At 42.6% G+C, this 20,482-nt stretch overlaps 2 long non-coding RNA genes across 2 annotated transcripts in view; one reads left to right on the top strand and one right to left on the bottom strand.

Moving 5' to 3' along the window:
* Nucleotides 1-16,605, bottom strand: part of LOC120093543 (uncharacterized) — a 94,980-nt gene extending 78,375 nt beyond the window's left edge. The window contains exon 1 of the long non-coding RNA XR_005486795.2: nucleotides 16,259-16,605. This is a non-coding gene — a long non-coding RNA (uncharacterized LOC120093543). The remainder of the gene's footprint in view (nucleotides 1-16,258) is intronic.
* Nucleotides 15,629-19,530, top strand: LOC100910949 (uncharacterized). Its single transcript, XR_146072.5, has 2 exons — nucleotides 15,629-16,169; nucleotides 19,096-19,530. It is a non-coding gene; the product is annotated as an uncharacterized LOC100910949 (long non-coding RNA).
* Nucleotides 19,531-20,482: the final 952 nt, after the last annotated feature.

The raw sequence follows: 20,482 nt of genomic DNA, 5'->3' as shown, positions 1-20,482 counted from the left end.
CCCACACGCTGTTCACAGGAAGGTAAAAAATATTCATTAAAAATTTCACTACACCTATACTAAATCTATGCAGATTGCCCCCAGCCATCTTGCTTGCTAAGGAATACAGTTTAAGAGCTATTTCCAGAATACTTGCTTTGGAATGGGTATGATGAGTGACCTAAAGATAAAGTATACAGCAGATGAATTGTGTAGGTTACACAGAGGCACCACATCATTTCACCTAAGAATCTCCAACCATGCTACCGGGAATCCTCAATGCAACCCACGGTTATATTGGAGAATGGTTGTAGGCTGGTAGACATATACCAGCCTTGTTCATAAAAGTTATCAGTGATTTTTCTCTTTGTGTTGATAACAGGAGTTCCCTAGGAGCAACAGCATTGCAGAGGTCAGGAGATGGTGATTTCCTTCACAAACCATTCAAGAAAAACTACGTGTTGCGGTTAGTGAGGATGAGATGGTCATCGGGAAGGCCTGACCTTCAAGGATGTGGAGAAAGATAACAGAATGTACTGTGTCTAGTGGCATGGTAGAGTCTTCAGCAAGCTTCTTTTTATCTCGGGACAACGTCTCGGCTAGTCTAGGCTGGCCTTGAACTTACTATGAAGTCTAGGGTGAAATTCTAATCAGTTTCCTGCCACCTTCCAAGAACTGGGTTTACACGGTGCTGGAGTTCAAACATGGGCTTTTGTGTATCCTAGGCAACACGTTTACCACCTGGGCTCTATCTTCAGCCCTTCTAGCAAAGCTCAATTTAAAAAAAAAAAGCCTATGCTATGGACTACAGGCATTTGAAACAGAGCTATGCTATCTACAGCAGAGAACTACACTCTTAGGAGGGAGCCCTTGATAAAATACTGGACCATCAGAGAGAAAGAGTCCCTGATCCTGGGATATCAAGTGACATCAATGACACTTTTCAGGAGCAGGGCAATGTCAAATCCACTAAACTAGGTGCACCTAGTAGCTGCCCATTGTTAAGATGGAGATACGCTGTGTAATGTTGGACTATGTGATGTACTCTGTAATGGGAGATGCAATGGACAGAAGTAAGATTGGATTGCTCTGTCTCTTCCTTCTACACTCACACTCACAATTTCATGGGGCCGCTGTAATCTCCTCATACTAGAGAAGGGCGCATTTCTAACCGGGGTTTATGGATAGATGAGCTTAGGTAATTTAGGCGAAGAACAAGATGCTGTTTCTGGGCTGTCCCACCTAAACGCTGATGACTGGGGGGATTTGTCCATGTAGTTGTTAATTTTTCTATGTAGGGAGAAGTGGTCCAAGCTTGGGATGCACACAGACACACGAGCAGTAGCAAATGCCCTATCTGATCTGTCAGATGGATAAAAAGAGGTAAAAGATTAAAGAAGTCTGTAAAGGTAGATTTAAACATATTTATGGGAGAGGCCAAAGACTGTAGGAATCATTCTATCATGATGTATGATGGAGAGGTTGCACCATTAAAGAGACACATAACTTAGTTAACAGATGCCAGCTAGCCTCTAGCCTCTAGCACTTCAGAGATTATGTAATTAAGTCATACTAGATTAGCCCTGAGGAGAGAGATGGACTATACACACAGATGTTCAATTCACAGGCCCTGCTTCCAAAGAAATATCAGACTACTACCAGCTGGCAGTCAAACACACCACTGATGGCATGCAGGAGAACTGGTCCTGAGGCCGTGGAAAACCAACTTACACTCCTGCTTGTAGTTCTCAGAGTAACTATAGACCAAAGCAAGAATACAATGGCTTGAAATGAGGAGGCACTGTCTGGAGAAGCCAAAGTCATATCCTTGCTCCAGTGAGAACACGAAACTCTGCAGGGCTTGTGGTGTGTAGGATCAGTTGCACCCAGGGCATAAGATCATCAGTGGAATATCTTTGGGGTTCCTCACCCCATAAAACATGTGCAGACAGCTTCATCTGCCCTGGGGAGCTTTCTGGAAACTTTCTGGATAAACTCATTACAGATTCTAAGTTTCTATTTATCTTTGATGGCTATCTGTGAGTCACAGATCTGTGTCACCTGACTTGTTAGACAAGTGTTCTGGACTCCTGCAGGTGGTTAAGAATCTTTGCACAGATATGAACACAAAGCCCTTGATACAGCATCACCGATGGAGAGACAAACCAGCTGCTTGCTGGTAAAATGATTACATTATAACTCTTCTATCATAGGAAACATAAGAATAACCCTTACCAGCATTAACAGATAGTCTAGGTATAGGGCTGCCTTTCTTTCAGCAAAGCCTTAGTCAATATCACGATTCAAAGCTCAAAGATCGCCTGTCGTACTGACCTGGGATCCTGTGTTAACTGTGCTGCAGAATAAAGAGTGTCTTAATAGCAAAAGAGGTTTGCTAAGAAGCACACAGCTTGGGATATGTTTCAACCACATACTGCACATGCCCCAAGCTTCTAGTCCAATGCCGTGGTAGAGCAAACTCAAAAGGATGTGGGTGGTATGATGGAGGTCTAGTGTGGGTGGTGTGCAATTTAAAGCAGCAGCCAACACACATATGCACGCACACAAGCACTCGCGCGTGTGTGCAAGGGCACACACATGCACATGCAAGTGTCCTTCCTAGCTAAACATATAGATCACACACACACACACACACACACACACACACACACACACACACACACACACACACACACAAATCCCCCATAGTAAGCATGTAGCTCTTGGACATCCATGTTGGAAGTAGAGTGGCTTGAAGCTCTGTGGACCAGGAAGTTCCAATTCCCCAAGGGAACAGAATTAAAAATCCCATCAAGCTTAAAATGGCAGCTACTTCCTGGTATCTCTGGGAATCTCAAGCCAGTACGGATCATACTAGCAGGAGGAAAGGACTCTGGCTACAGGGAGGGGTTAGGGTTGCTGCTACATAACGGCAATAGGAGATGCATACGTAAATATAAATATAAACACATATAAATACAAATATTAAATCTATATCTTTATCAACTATATTTATATCATCTATACCTATTTCTATAGATGATATAGATGTGTCTATATAGATATTGTCCTGAGTTGGCTAGTTAAATGAATTCTCTGGTATTCGATTTTTTGACTGTAAATCATAAAATAAGCTAAAACTGCCCTGGTGCAGAGTTCACCATGCATTAAGTTACCCCCCCCCCCCCGCAAAGAGGTCCATGTCAAACAACTGAGTTCCAACTGAGAGGGAGGAGCTTCTAGAGAGCTGGTAGAGAGGTAGCAACCATAGCCTTGCCTCTCTATCACTTCTCTCATGAGGTTCCAAAGCGACACCAAATAGAATCCTGGGGATGGTGTGCTTGGATAGCTATGACAATCCTGAGGGCCTAAGTGGTGCAGGGGTGCATCACAACACAGCCTGAGCTGTGCAGGGGTGCATCACAACAGAGTCTGAGCTGTGCAGGGGTGCATCACAACAGAGTCTGAGCTGTGCAGGGGTGCATCACAACAGAGTCTGAGCTGTGCAGGGGTGAATACAACAGAGTCTGAGCTGTGCAGGGGTGCATCACAACACAGCCCGAGCTGTGCAGGGGTGAATCACAACACAGTCTGAGCTGTGCAGGGGTGTTACATCACACACACACTTCTGGTACCCAGGGAAGTGGCATGAGGGGAGCTGGTAAAGGATGAGTCATAGTCAGCCAGCAAGGATGAGTAGCTCTGGAAGAGCTGCTGTCCCAGCTTTCCTTCAGCAGCTGTCTCCCCCGCCCCTTGACTATGGCGAGCATTGACTGCCAAGCTCGTAGAGTCACGGCCTTCTCCACAAATTGCTCTCAGTTGAAAGAAGCCTCCTCGTTCCTCACACCTTGGGAGATACTTATCTTCTGGGAAGAGGCTTAAAGCCAGCAACTGATTACTAGGGGTATACAGAAACCGATTTCTCACACCAAGGAAAGACAGCACTGCAATGCTCTTTACACTCCAGGACATAACCAGCTAATGGGATCCAGGCTAGGTTGCCAATGAAGTTGCATTCTTTTTCTAACTTTGCTCTTTCTCCTGTCCTATCCTGTTCTTTTCCTCCCCTGAGTTTTCTCTTGAGAGGTGACTCTCAATAAATCACACACTTCAAACACTCATCTTGGTCTTTGCTTTTGCGAAATCTGACTTACAACAGCTGATAAACTTTTTTCCATAGCGTGGCAGAGTATGTTCTGTTCCCAACGACGGACTCCTTGTAGTAAACATATTGCCCAGTCTTACTCATAGTCATGTGACTTGGCCATACATCATCTACAAGAGATGTCTCTCCTCATCTCATCTCATCAGCCAGGTGACAGGTTTAAGCAGATGGATAGCCACAGAAATGTCATTCGTAGCACCGGAGTATGAGTTTTAAACATCAGTCTGGGTGTTTGTTTAGTCCCTCTCATACTTCTAGCATTTTTCTGGGAGGCCTGCATATTCCAATTAGGGAATTTGCCTTCAGTCCAGCTAAGCCAGGAAGAACCATGCAAGCCACAGCACACAAACAGATCTGGGGGGTGAGAAATACCAGTGCACACATTTAGCACATAATGAATAAACGAACACACATATACTATGTTGTACACACAAGTACTATTACTTACATCTCATTCTATATACATATATGCACATATATGTGCATGTATGTGTATTTTTCTAAATTACTGAGGTTTGGGGAGGGTTATTTATTACTATAGTCAAAAGCTAATATTCATGATTAAGTAGGTTTAAAATCATTACCAGGTTCCTTTTCTATGAGACTGTCCAATGGGCTGGAATGTTATGACCTCAAAAGTATGTGTCTCACAGTCATTTGACCAGGGTAACTATTGCTAAAGAACCTTTCATAGGGTTGATTTTTCAATGACACAGTGAAACTTCATGGTTGCCTGTTCATAGTATTTATAGAATACATACATGTTAGAAGACAAGAGTAGTTCCTTAGCACAACTTTACAGCAGCATGGGCTGTGTGCAGAGAACCAAAGCATGGCTCTGAGGCCTGCATTCTAGGGAGAGAGTGTGTCACTAAATTGTGAGAACAAATTTGCTAATGGAGTAACCAAGCTGCAAACTCAGACATCTTGGGGGAGTCAGCACATGATAGGTCAGCAACTCATCCACTTTCCCCAAACCCACCTGTACTCACAAAGTCAGGACATCAAGGGCTGCGTGGAAATAACTGGAACAAGGTACGGAGAATGAACGTCAGTGAGTGACAGAACGGGATCAATTTAAACAGTCCGGGCCAAGATCACAAGGTAAAAACTTATTTCAAGTTACATTGAATAGTGCAAATAAATCCTCAGGATTTATTTAAGCATTCCAGTAGATAAAGAGCAATCACCAATTGCTTCAGGTGTGTTATTCGCTGTGTGCTTCAGTGTTTCAGAGCCAGGACCAACACGATTCAACAGCACACAATAAGCTTTGTCCCTGCAGGAGTCTACCATGGCATCGACAGAAAGGCTCCAACTGTCATAATAGGTAAATTCCCTTCAATCAGCAGGCAAATTAGAAAGGGACTAAATCCAACATCAGCATTAATTCCTAAGAAAGGCATTCCACTTTCAATAGCTTGTGTTTCCTGCCTCGGGCTTGTGCTCTTCAGCCTTCTCAGAAACAATGTCTGTGCTGTTCCCATGAAGATGTCTTTCACTGAGCTTCTAAACCTCACTTGTCGGACGCCCTGACTCACACTTGGAAATGCCTGTTGCTTCCTCTTCAGAGCCACTGCTGTCCAAATGCAAACCCTTCATCTCCTGTGCAGACTACTGCAATCAATTCTTAATTAGTTACCTGAACCAACTTCCCTGTGAGCGCCTTCCTTTACAACTCTTTGGGCATCGACTGTTCAAAGACCACCAGCAACATCACGTAGCTACGTATAACAGCCAAACTCCTTGGACATGGCTAAAGCTTCCTATGAACAGATCCACGATGCAGTGAGAATACTGAGAATTTTGGAGTCCCGAAGACTTCACCTCAGAATGTGATTTCATCCTAAGTCTTCTTGGGATAACCCCTACTGGCCATAACTTCCTCCTCACATAATGTGGCAAAGTCTTGATGTTGTAGGACTTATGATAGTCTACGTAGGATGTCCTGATGCCAGAGTTAACACAGTAGACACTCTATAATATACTATGCTTCCTCTTATCTTTCTCCAGCATCCCATCACTTACATGAAACCAACTTTCTTCTAGGTAGGGCTGCACAGAGTCCAGTGTATCTTTTTCCATGCCAGCCTCCCCAATTGGCGGTGACCACCTTGACGCTGAATTCAGAAACACTACAAAATGTTTTCAACACCTTCTATCCATGGTGCCATATCAGAGGGAGTGGTAGAAAATGAGGCAGATGTCTCTCCAATCTTATCAAGCACTCACCTACACACTCCCCAGACACATCACCATTGTCAGTACCTGTTTGGACCAGGAGTCTGGAAACTTGCCTGGAAGCCACATTTGCATAAGAATGATTTTACATAATTTAGATCGGTGGTAAAGGAGACAATCCTCCTACAACTGCTATCTGTAAGAGCTAAAATATTATGTAACACTAAGAAGCAATGACTTCCACCTGTATACAACAACGTGACTTACTGTAAAAACACAACAATGCACATAACAGGATATGTTCTACAAAGATAAAAACAACAAAAAAACAAGATATAGTTTCACATCCATTAGAATGGCTTGACTCCAAGCTGCTTAAAAACAATATGCACTGTTGACTGAGGACACATATTTTAGTTTTCTTTCTGTTGCTGTGATAAAAATACTCTTACAGAATGCAGCTTACATGGGAAAGGATTTATTTGGCTTACTGTTCCAAACTACAGTCTGACATTTTGGAAAAGTCAAGGCAGAGAATTTGAAGCAATTAGTCACGTCCTCAGTCAAGATCAGAGAAAAAAAATAAATGCTTAGTGTTTAGTCCCCTCTCAAACTTTATATAGTCTAGTATCCCCTGCCTAGGGAATAGTGCCACCCACTGTGGGCTGGGTCTTCCCACATCAATTTAAGTAATCAAATTAATTCCCCATAGCCATGCCCACAGGCCAACCTGATCTAAACAATTCCTAATCGAAACTTTCTTCCCAAGTGAGTCTATATTATGTCAAGTTGAAAATTACAACTATCACAATTGTAAACTATAGTTGTTGTTGGTAGGGATTCAAAATGGCAGTCATGTTGGAAGAATTTGAAGGTTTCTTTGGTTTAAAAATGTGTATATGTATAGTATACAAACTGTGTTAGATGCATATGTACAAACTGGATAAATGTAGCAAATTAGCATATTTATCTTACTTGTCACCTTCCCTGGTGTCAAAAACACTAAACATTTAGCCTTCAATTAATTTCCTTTAAGCTATCCCCGTTGTTACAAAATTCATGGTTTCCTTCTCTTTTACAGTTAAATAGAATCTCACTGTAAAGATACACCATATTTTCTCACCATTTTCCTGTGATGGACACAGATTTGCTCAGTGTCTAGGCTATTCCAAATAATGCTGAGGTGAGCGTGAGAATGCAGATGTCTTCTCAGTGTGCTGAATTTATTTCTTAGTTCTTACCCGGAATCGGGACTGGTGGGTCACATGGCATTTCTATCTTCAATGTTAGGAAGAACTTCCATTTTAATTCCCAATCCGTTACTGATTCCACAGTGAGTTGTGGTGGTTAATATTGCTCGTAAACTTGACAAGAACTCTGGTCAACCAAGAGTTACATCTCTAGATGGGTTCCTTAGAGTGGTTTCTGGAAGGGTTAACTGAGAGGGAAAAACCACATCCCAGAGTGGAGGGCATCTGCCAAGGGCAACCCAAATATGAAGGTCTGATGGCAAAGGCTTTTGTCTGCCCACTACAATCCTTAATGGTACACACATCTATTCTATTTCTGTGGTTGCTCTTGTTATTCTCCACTGACCAGTGACCAACCTGACTTCCACTCCAGATTGAGACAGTTGAAACGTTCAGCTTCATAGACTGTGAAGCTACTGGCTCCTCAGCCTCTCCTGCTATGGTTGGATTACCTAACCTGTATGATGTAAGCCAATCTAACAAATCCCCCTTTGTAATATATACCATTGTAATGACTCTGCCCATCTTGACAATCCTAATACATAGTTATAATGATTTATAAAAGGATGCTCCCCCCCCCACATCTTTTGTCAACGTGTTTCTTGTCTACTTGATAACCATCACCATGCCAGGTGTAAGGGGCTATCTCGTATTTTTCTGGAGATTAAAAATACTGAGCATGTTTTTATGTAGCTATTGGCCAGTCATTTGCCTTTTGCTTTCATTTTTTTATTTTTTTGCTCTTTTGTCTACCCCTCAGTCATGCTATTTGCTTCTGTGCTAGCAGTACATTTGGCTTTCTATGCTTCCCATGTTAATCCCTCTCAGCTGAATGAGTTGGAAGCACTCCCACTCTGCAGATTGCCTCTCTGCACTGTCAATCATTTGCTCTGCTTTATTTCTTCTAGTGATCTTGGGTCTGTAATCCACTTTGAATTGTATCTTGCACATGGTAGGACACAAAGGTCCTACCTTTCACTCTTCTCCAGACAGACGCTAAGCTTTCCCGGAAGAATCCCTTGAATAGACTCTACAATAACAAATCTCACCACATGACTCACCGATCATACATAGAACGTATTTGAAAACTTTCATTTAGCAAGATTTTTATTAATATAAGTGATTTTTTGAGACAAAGTCCCATGTATCCCAGGCTGGCCCCAAACTTACTACATAGATAAGGATTACCCAATCCTTCTGTCTTTACCTCCCATGGGTGACCCCCCCCCCCAATATTATAGGCATGCACCACCACGCCTGGCTTCTGTAGCCCTGGTGATTACTCCCAGGGCATACTAATTCACCACTCTAACACGTGTGCTGCATCCCTAGCCAGACTGTAAGGTTTACATGGACTTTAGTCATAATCATCAAAAGAATTAGTAGCAACCAAGGTATTCTGCACTAAGTAAATGTGTAAGCAAGCTGTACAGTGGGATATTACTGGACAATTAAAGGGAATTAACTATAAAAACACGCAAAGACACGTGAATTCACTAAGTGAAAGAAACCAGCCAGAAACGACTATATACCACGTAACCCCCTTTTACCTGATTTTCTGAAAATGGAAATCTACAGAGTCAATTATCATATGGGTGGCTGTCAGGCACCCAGGGGTGGGAAAAGCTTGACATGGTGGGGACAAGAGATTGATTTAAGATAGCGAATCTGCTTTATATTACCCTTCAGTGGTGAACAAACGACAGAGTTAATTTGTCCAAACCCTAGAGCTACCCATTAAGACTCCTGAAATATCACAGAAGAGGAAGAAGAAAGACATGGTGTTTTACCCTTGAACAGACAGAGGCTATGGGTGCCTGTATAGGATTGGGCCCTCTAACTTTCCATCATACATAGAGGAGGTAACCATGAGGCCCCCATGCTGTCTATAAGAACAGTTGACTATTAACTGTGAGGATAGAGTGTCATTTTCTCTAATGGCGTATCCACTGGAGAATTAGGAAGAAGGACAGTCTCAGAGAAAGGGAGGGAGACAACAGAAAGTAATATGATTACAAAATATCGTACATATGAAATATATGCACTGTTAAATAGTATATAAACTGTTGAAAAAGGAAAATAAAGCACATAACAAACAACAAAAAAACCCTAATCCCACAACTACTTCGTACACAGAGTAAATCTTAATATATATTGTAGAGGAATTTAATCCAGGGACATGGCTACTCTGGCAAGAGACATATGCAAAGACCTAGGTCTGTGTGATGTAGCTGGAATGCAGACATACCACACATCTTTAATCCCTCTGACTGGAATACAGACATAGCCTTAGTACACACCTTTAGGGTAAAATTAGTTTGTAGAAAGAAGCAGCCGTGTTTGAAAGTAATGTTGAATTCAGGAGCAAACAAAGTAACACAAATTTGACAGAACAATCCTGAGATAGGATATGTCCAACTCTCAGGAGAACAGCACAGGAAAGAGAAGCTATTGAAGAGCAGGCAGGGAGAGAGAGTGAGTTAGTTGGGAGTCAGTGCAGTGCAGTGCAGTGGAGTTAAGTTCATGAATGAGTACATGCAGCTCAGTGAAGATCTGAAAAGGCAGTTGAAGCCATAGAATAAGAAGGAGCCAAAAGATTAAAACAGATTGCCGATGTTAGTATGAGGCCAAGAGGAACAATCCAGTATGATGCTGAGAGAAGCCAGTTTGAATCAGTCAGCTTGGAGAGGTCTTTGAGCCAGAACAGCTGAGTTGAACCAGCCAGCCAGAGTTCAGAAAGGGTGAACTTATTCAGCAGTAAGCATCTGAGAGCCTCATCTGAGGAAATAAAAGTGACATTTACAATATATGAAGTTTCAAAATAGTTAATCTAGAAGACTGGAATATAAAGCAAAATGTGACAAAGTAATTGAAATGTATTACAAATATACGAAGTAATCTCTTTTAAGGGAGCAGAAGAGTAAAAACTGAGCAAAATAACTTAGGAAATGAGTGGAACCTAGTCTACCCAAGGAAAGGGAAGATAGACATGAGCACATAATCACATCAATAAGATAGGATACAAGTCAATAATTCTAAAACCAAAAGATACACAATAAACCAATGGTTGACATGGAAACAAATGAAAATGAAGAAGGTAGAGTGAATCAATTAGTTGAAGCAGCAGTGGTAAGCTTTGCAGGGACTGTCTTAGAAAGAACTCACTCAATGAACAAATAATTGAGATAAATGATTTCTGTAAACTGAGGTTTATAAGCAAGGGTAATGTGCCTTCACCCTACCGCATACTGTCAAACCACCCACCATGACATTTCATCCACATGTCTTCGTTTGAAGAACCACATAGGAAAGCCTGAGGTCCCACATTCAATCTCTACACTGAAGCCTAAGATGTGGTTTACAAGGTATAGGACATAAGAGTCCTGGGTATGAGATACTTAGGGCTGTTTATGAGTATGGGGGTGGCTATTTCAGCCTGTCTTTAAACCTCTTAAATCCTCCATTTTGATTTTATAGATATATACTTTTTCTGCTCATGAGACTCAGGGCAGGGAGGATAAAAGAACAAACTAATTAATTAAATAATTAATTATAAATCAGAGAGACATATATTCAAATCTAGTATAGAAATTTGACTAAAAATATGAATTTTTTTGGTGTTTTTACTTTTACGGAAAATATAACAATTGAGATAATTTACATACAATGTATAGAACAGTGGCTTGGCCATACCCAGGGTCACTTTTCCTTGAGCCCCATAATTTTAGACCCAGAAAAAAAGTGATGATCTCCCATATAGAGAGGGGAAGAGTCAAGGCTAAAATGGTTGCCTGCTTTGTATGTTTCACGGTTTTCCTGACTGCAGTTTCATTATTGTAGGTGCATTAAGCAGGGTTCCCTACAGTAACAGAATTTATAGAATGAATTCCCTTCACTCCACCCACCCCAACACACAAAGGGGATTTATTAGCAAGACCTATAGCCTATGGTCCAACTAATCCAACAATGGCTGTCTATGAATGGAAAGTCCTAGAGTTCAGTAGTTGTTCAGTCCAAGAAGCTGGATGTCTCAACTGATCTTCAGTTTATACCAGAGTCCCAAAGATAAAGGCTCTAATGTTCATGAAGGAATGAACTTGCCAGGGAGAACATGAGAAAGCAGGCAAGATAGATAAATAGATAGATAGATAGATAGATAGATAGATAGATAGATAGATAGATAGATAGATAGATAGATGGATGGATGGATGGATGGATGGATGGATGGATGGATGGATGGATGGATGGATGGATGGGTGGATGGGTGGATGGACGGACAGACAGACAGACAGACAGAAAGACAGACTTTTCCTTTTTTCATCTCCTTTTTATAGGCTGCTGGCAGAAGGTGAGGTTTGGATTAGACGAGGGTCTTCCCACCTCAAAAGATCTGGATTGGCTAAGGCATCATGGTACACACCTCTAGTTCTAGCATGGGAGACAGAGGCAAGTGGATCTCTGAGTTCTAGACTACCCTGTTCTATAGAGTGAATTCCTCAATATCCAGGGCTACACAGAAAACCCTGCCTCAAAAAAAAGCAAAAAACAAAACCAAAAGATCTGGATTAATGGTCTGTCTTCCCACCTCAGAGTGAATCTTTCCACTTCAAATAATCCAGTTAAGAAAAAAAAAATCCCTGACAGGTGTGCCCCACCATCCTCGGGTTTTAATTAATTCCAGATGCAGTCAAGTTGACAACCCTAAATTGCCATCACAGTAGGGTGGTGATCTAGAGAGCTATCGTGTGTGTTTTATGAATCAGAAGGTGAGACTGACTATCAATTGTGGCCTAGAAACACTTCCTCTTCTTGCTCTGTGCCTCAGTTTCCCCATGCCCTCAACATCATTCTAGTTAATACCTAATACCTCCTGAGGAGATCAAGTCATGAAATTAAAATCAAAGCTGTTCTTTGTGTTTTCCTGGTGTTTGAGAGTGAAGAGCTATGCTGTTTTCTGTGAACAGGGAACTGAGGGTCGTAGTGAGAACTCATGTATTTCTCTGTGCCTTTTGAATCCGTGTCCTTCAGTCTGTGACTAGGAAAGGGAAAAAAATGCATAGTGTCAAGGGGTCCAGTCCCTTTTTGTTCCAACATCCTATTTCTTGTTGGAATATGAAAACACAGCTTTCCCCCCAGAAAATCCTGTGAGCCACTAAAATCAAAATCATAGGGGCTGGGGATTTAGCTCAGTGGTAGAGCGCTTACCTAGGAAGCGCAAGGCCCTGGGTTCGGTCCCCAGCTCCGAAAAAAAGAACCGAAAAAAAAAATCATAGATAGAGCTTTTCCTCAAGAAATAACAAAGCGTCTCTTCTATGTGTCAACTTCAATGCACTTTTCAAAACAAAGTCATCTAAAGAGTCCTCAGAATGGGTATCCCACAGGTAGAATAAGAAAGTTCTGGTCCATTTTGTTCTATAAATCTCTACCATAAGCCAGCCCATAGCCCTGGAGACACCAGGAGAACATTGGAGAGTTTTGAAGAAGGGTTTCATAAGCTCAGATCTGCATTTTAGAAAGTAAACTAGGAGTAGATTTGCTTGGGGAAAGAAGGAAGATAAGAAGACGCAGCTGTTGCTTCCATACAGAAGCCCTGGTGATGAGTTAGGGATCTGAAGGTGGGTAGAACTGATTGAGGTCACAAGAAGCTGATAGTTAGGAGAGATAATTAGAAGAAGAGTCCAAACTTGGTGCTCAGTTAAATGAGATAAGAACAATAGTCTGCCAGTTCACTGTGCGTGAGCGCCCTGCTGTACAGGATTGGGATGTGGGTAGAAAGCAAGACATCCAACGCCTCATAGAAGTGAATGTTATTCAGATAAGGATCGGGGCTTTCCATGAATCCTCTTCACAAATCTGGACAGGAGGAAAGCCAGACAAGAAGACACATGTCTGAGGTAAAGGAGAAAACATGTTTGGTCCTAATAAGGTTGTGATGAAGGGTGGGAAGAGGAGGAGGAGCTGTTCTGTTCTAGAACACTCCAGCCCAAGGTGAGGGCTGGCTTGTGAACCTGCCAGCATTTTCAAGATGTTAATGGTGGTTATCATCTGGCACCAGAGCAAAGTGCAAAGTCAAGGATGTGTTGACAGCTAAGAAGCCCCAGCACAGCACAACCGGAATGCATGTGTGTGTGTGTGTGTGTGTGTGTGTGTGTGTGTGTGTGTGTGTGTGTGTATGTGTGTGTGTGTGTGTGTATATGTGTGTGTGTGTGTGTGTGTCCCAGAACAGATACCAGGCTTGCTGTCCACTGACATGCTCAGAGAACAAATAGACTTGGCAATGTAACCTTCAAAAAGCAGTTACACAATACTCACTTGTGGAAGTTTGAAGTGTTTCCATGGGGACCATTTGCCTACATCCCATTCATATTCATTCTATTTATTCTCCCTTTTCTCCAAAAGAAAACCCTTCTGCCGTAGAAATCCCCACCCTAACCAAGCACCCAAACACCCACACAGAAGATCTCAAACTCTCTGCCCACCTTCATACACATACACACACACACACACACACACACACACACACATACACACACACACACACCCCAGAGCATATATCTAAACACATTGCTCTTGAAAGCATTGAGGTTAATGGGGCTCCTGGTAGACGCTTTGTTAGTGTGTACAGAGCAGGCTCTCAGACAATCGAGGGCCAGTGAGTTTAGGAGGCTCTTCAGTACTTCACCATAGTTTCGCTTTCTTTGAGATCATCTTAGCCCAGTTTGTTTCTGTGGCTAGAACAACACCAGAGGCTGGAAGGATTACAAAGAGAAGACTTCATCTCATGGCTCTAGAGGCAGGAGAGTTCGGGTGTTTTGGTTGCATGGGCCCTATGATGGGTTCTAATGTGGTGGATGGTATCATATGGCAGGAGTGTGTGTGAGTGTGGCAAGCAGGGTTTGTGGAAAAGAGAAGGGGGTAGAAGACAGCAGGTGCTTTACAACAATCTTCTCTCTGAAAACGCATCCATTCCTGAGAGAAGCAACCCAGTCTCCAGGGAAGGATGTTAGTCCTCAAAGACCCCAACCCTACAATGCTCTAGTGGTAAAGACTGTTAAGATGAGCTCCAGCAGGATTAAACTGGGTCTTGGAACATAGCAGACACCACTGTCAGAAGGGCGGTGAATGAACTTGACATCACCGTTACTTGGGACGTAAGCAGGCACCAATGACTGCGGTGCATCTATCAACTTTGCAGAGCTGCAGCCTTGCCACTTGGCCCTGGACCCTAGACTACAACCTTGGTTCCATTTCCTTATATGTAACATAAGAAACAACCATGAGTGAGAGGGATCATAACCTTTACTTTGTACGAAGACAGAGAAGATTCAGAGAGCTGAGACATTGCTCTTAGAAGAAACAATGAGAAAACAGACTTAAGTTTGAAACCGTGGAGCCTGGTCCCTTCGCGCTCATAACCACTGCACATCTTGCCTCAATGCCTATACAAAACTGTTTCTTTAATCTGTGATGATGGTAACTTGGACAAGTTCATTAATTCGCTAGACCCCATTTCCTGCAAGAGAAACAGCGTTCCGTGATTGTCTATCTTCTAAAGATGCTGGGGGAGTCACTGAAGCAGATAGTAATGGGATTCGAGGAGAACCCCAGCAGCTGTGGGCAAGAAGCCAATGCTCACCTCAGCAGTAATACTGATTGCTCTGCGAACATCACACACATCTGTGGTGTTTGTAATTACTTGCTCCAAAGCTTGTGATTTCCCTATGTTCTAGAAACTGTCTCTTCCTAATTTGCCTTTGGCAGCCTCACCTCGACAGAGCATACTTGGGAGCATCCTCTGCTTTCGGTGTTATTTGGAGATGCATTGATAAATGGCGTGAAAAGTTCCTCTCTCTTAGAATCCTAGCATAATGTTTGGCTTGGGAATTCCACCTAATTAATATTGGTTCTTTTTCTTTTTGCAATGGAACACATTATCTGAGACAAACACTCCGGAGTCCCATAGCAGGTGCCTCTGAGGGACACAAGCATCTCTAGCACAGCAGCTCACATGCCCTGTGATATGAGCAACGTGATGTACAAGGAAGCCCATGCTGGAGCCTACCTCGGAGGGCAGGGGATGTTATGTGTTATGGAGAACAGTGCTGCAGGCGTGGTTGAAAGTCTCCAGAGCAGAAAGAGGAAGGCACTTGATGTTCTGATCGCTTCGAACTGCTAATTAGGCTCATGCATGCTACAAACGCTGGCAGCTCTTGTGTCCTGGGGTAACAGGGACAAGCCTGGCAAAGAGGCTCAGAAACACGGCCAACCCATCCATAAGCCCACGTGCTGTGCCTATAAAGAGATGCTTCAACGGAGTACACTGGCGAACCAGCTACCAAGCACGTTTGAATGCTCTGAGATTCCGAGTAGAAATATAATGTCCAGGTGGGCATCAAAGTCTCCTTGAAACAGCTCGGGAAATTCTACATTTACCGCCGGCAGTCAGTGGGGCGGGAAATCGTGCACTCGGGAATGGAATACACTATGCTTCTGGTTCGTGAATGTGCCCACTGAGAGCTGCAGCAGCGAGTCAGCTGACATTTCAGAGCTTCTATGTCTTCCTTTGCAAAGTGGAAACTACCCAGTTGGCACAGGTAAGGGAAGCTTAAAGAAGTAACCTGTATGAGAGGACGAGCGGATTATAATAAAGCCCCATCACCGCCACCGCCTATGGGGAGCTGACCTTATCTGAGGGCACCACCAGTGAAGTCAGTGTGTTCCCGTCTTCCTGCTTGAGTGGCTCCTGTGGCTGTACTGTTGAATGGCGCTGTGAATGAGTCATCGGCTATTAATACACCTCAGCAGGGACTTGTCATTAGGACAAGTGACAAATAAGGGCTCAAGGACAGAAAGGACCTGGATCATACTCAAATAAGATAAACTACACCATAAATAACATGGCATTGGCTGACTTGGGAAGGAGTGCCGATGAGTGGCTGTGATGGACCCAGAAAGGTGGAAGTGGTCCAAATGTGAAAAAAGAGAGTAAGAAGGGTGCGGGGAGGGAGCTTTAAGGAAGTGAGAGGCCACTGAACCACAGGAGCTGTCTACCCGACCAAATAATGTGGGGCCAAGCAGAGGTAGCAGCCAATGAAAGAGAAGCTAATCTATGATTGACAGCAGCAGACACTGTTAGCCAATAAGGAAACTGAGGCATGAAGTGAGCCTAGTCTTTTGCCTGGCTCCAATGCCTGCTGGTGATCCCGGGTGGGTTGGTGAATTAGCCAAGGAGTCTGTGGGACCATGAAAGGCAGCCCGGTTCCTGGTTGACCTAAAGCATGGTCAACTTCCTGCATCCTGCCTCCCGAAGCGGCCATGCCCTATGGTGCAGTAGACCCGGGACCCCTACAGGAATCTTTAGACTTTCCAGCCCTTGAAATGACTCCCGTTTCCCAAGACCCTGCATATCATAGCACAGCGCCTGGTGTGCCAGCATTACCAGTGGAATATAGATTTCTTAGCCCAATAACGATTTGCCGTAGCAGACAATATCTTCAATGATTCCGTTGTGAGGTTTTGTCTTGTTTTACTTTATTTTGACTACCAATTAAATCTTTCCTGTGGTACCTTTCTCCCCATTAAGACTATGAACTTTAATATAAACCTGGAATATAGTTAAAAGGAAATTTTCATTCCTTATCTGCTCCCTTTAAACTTTCTATTTTTAAAACTTTATTCAAATAGGGCTAAAAAATCTTAAAATTATATTATAGAATATTAGTTTGTGTGATATATAGCATGCATAAGAATAGGGAATTTTTCCTCTTGTTTAAAAGAAAAAATTAGGGGTTGGGGAATTAGGTTAGTGGTAGAGCGCTTGCCTAGCAAGCGCAAAGCCCTGGGTTTGGTCCTTAGCTCTGACAGGGGAAAAAAAGACAAAATAGTAAAAGAAAAATTAGCCTGGCAGTTGTGGCATACCCCTTTAATATCAGCAATCAGGGACAGAGGCAGGCAGATCTATGAGTTCAAGGCCAGCCTGGTCTACAGACTGAGTTTCAGGGCTACAAAATAAAAAAAATAAAAATAAATAAAAATAAAAATAAATTATTTTTCTCAAAATAAAAAGCATATATGTACATATGTGTGTATGTGTGTATATATATTATATATATGCTTTTTTATTTTTGAGAAAAAATATATATATTAAAGCCAAACTTTACTAAATAACAGTGGTACTTACACTTAACTTCATTTGAAATTAATCTTCCCTTTCTAAAAAATCTTTCAATTCATAAGGGAAATGCAGCATATTTAAATAACAGCCTCAAAATGATATGGCATTTAAGTTTTCTAAATAGAAGTCTGATATATTGAATTTAAATAAAGGTTATACATAGTGGGCATTACTTACAGCACAACAGAGACACAGAGACACAGAGAGAGAAAAATGCATTGAATTCTAAGCTTCTGAAACTATAAACCAAACCAAGACAAAGATACAGCCTAGGAAAGTGAATATAATACTAGGAAAAGAGGCATTCAATTTTGAAATTTTAAATTAATTAATTAATTAACTTTTCACCCCCACAGCAGTTCTCCCTCCCTCCTCCCCATCCTCCCCCTCCACCCCATCCCCTCCACTACCATCCTCTACCACCTTCCCTTTTTCTCTTCAGAAAAGGGAGGGGAAAGGAGGCGTTCTTACTGGCCTATCACATCCAGTTATAGCTTAGCTATTTCAAAATGGTTTCTTGACCTTTTTAGATTGAGTGGATATTAAAATGTTATCTATTAGATAACAAAATAACAAAATAAAATGTATCCTTTTAATGTGAGAGACTGTGGGAGTTTGAATGAGAATGGCCCCCATAGGCTCGTGTATCTGAATACTTGGTCCATAGTTGGTAGAACTGTTTTGGAAGGATTAGGAGGTGTGGCCTTGTTCGACAAAGTGTGTCACTGAGGGTGGGCTTTGCAGCTTCAAAAGTTCATGCCAAGCTCAGTCTTATTTTCTCTATGTCTTCACCTTGTGGGTCCGATGTAAGCTCTCAACTACTGCTCCAGCACCATGCCTGCCTGTCTGCCAATGGTCGTGCTTCTTGCCACGATGTTCATGGCTTCTCCCTGTGAAAGACCCAGCTAAATGCTTTTTTGCTATAAACTGCCTTGGTCATGATGTCTCTTCACAGCATTAAAACAGTAGCTAAGGCAAAGCTAAACTTTATTTCTCTTTTTTCATTCACCATAAACACTCAGTTCAATCCAGAGATAAATAGTATACAGATTCCATGTTTTCAAATGAAGAGAGAGAGAAGAGGAGAGAGGGACTGGGATGGGGGAGGGGACCCAAATCCTGCTGTGTTCATCAAGGAGGAGTAGGAGGAGCTTAGACACACAGGTCGGAAGCTGAGCTTGCAGGTGAGCACCCTTGTTTTCCTCGAAAAGCAAGAAGCTCCTTCACACAGTACAGACTCCTTGTTCTCCTTCTTCACCAGCACAGACCCTAGAGAAGGTGGATGTTAGACTTCATCCTGAGTATGATCTGATTGCCTCTCCTTAATTCTTCCTCTTCTCTCCAAGTCAAGTACTCTGGCTCAGCAGAAGACTGACAAAAAAGTGGCCCTCACTCTGTGACAATGTGTTTTAGAAAGGAATGAAGACACTGTTTGGAATGGAGACGCCATTTGAAGCAGCCCTGTCCCCGAGAGGTCTACAACACCTTGCTCTTAGGAATCCAAGTGGAAACAGGACCGTGTCCAAATTTCTTCTTACAATATTGATTTTTTTTTAAAGAACCTTATCTCTCAAAGTCATATGTTTTGAAACAGTATAGCTCTGCTGGCTTTGAACTCACTATGTAGCTAAGGGAGGCTGAGGATCCTGGTCCTCCAAGTGCTGGGATTGTAGGAATGAGCCATCATGCCGAGCAACACATTTGCCCTGAGGCTTTCTGGAGACCTACCTCCTCCCTAGTTCTAATAAAGGCAAGCGTCTTATAGGTGGACTTATGTTTGCCACTCGCCTTTGAAAGTCTTTTCTGTGATATGTGTTCAACTTCCACGTGTTTTAAACCTTCTTGAGTACACAGCCTTGGTATCATCATCATCATCATCATCATCATCATCATCATCATCATCATCATCATCATCATCATCACCACCACCACCACCACCACCACCACCACCACCACATGCAAATGGGTATGTAGATGTGAATGCAGTACCCACAGAGGCAAGAAGAAGGCATCATAGCTCCAACAGCTAGAGCTCCAGGTTGTAGTGCAACTCCCAACATGGGTGCTAGGAACCAAATTCTGGTCCTCTAGAAGAGCAACCAGAACTCTTAACTGCTGAACCATGTAGGTAGTTATTTTTGTATCAACATCAGAATTCATATCGTTTTCCTGAGGTTTGGCCATTAACACCCGTCTATAAAAAGCAGTATTTTATGATCACTGCAAAGCCTATTACTTTCTTCAGGAGACATTAGAGTTTCTTCTGGACACCAACTCTCAATACAGATGCCACAAAGCTCCTGCAACACAGAACCCATGTTTCCAAACAGAAAGATGAACCGCAAAAGAGAGATAGCTTTGGCTTCTAGCCAATTTTGCAGCAGAAAAAGTTTTTCCTTAGCTTTGTCATCATTTATTTATGGGTCTTACAAATACTACATCACGGAGCAGGAGGGGGTACCACGTCATTATGAGGGGTGGGGAAGAGAGGAGGTGCCACACCATAAGGTAGGGAAGGGAAACACTACATCATACAAAGGGAGTGAATACCACACCGTGGCATTCATTGGTGAGTCTGTGAATTCGTGACCGAATACAGAGAAGCCATTGTTTTTCAGCGTACTGTGTAAATCTCTTCACCTTGTGTCAGATCAGCGACATGCTGACTTGTTCCACACGTCAATCATAAAGCTTTCGGTCCCTCAACTCCACCTTAGATCACTGTGATTCCTT

Source organism: Rattus norvegicus, chromosome 7, assembly GCF_036323735.1.
Source record: "Rattus norvegicus strain BN/NHsdMcwi chromosome 7, GRCr8, whole genome shotgun sequence".
Lineage (NCBI taxonomy): Eukaryota > Metazoa > Chordata > Mammalia > Rodentia > Muridae > Rattus > Rattus norvegicus.
Note: the sequence above shows the minus strand (reverse complement) of the source record. Positions and strands in the feature narration are given on the sequence as shown.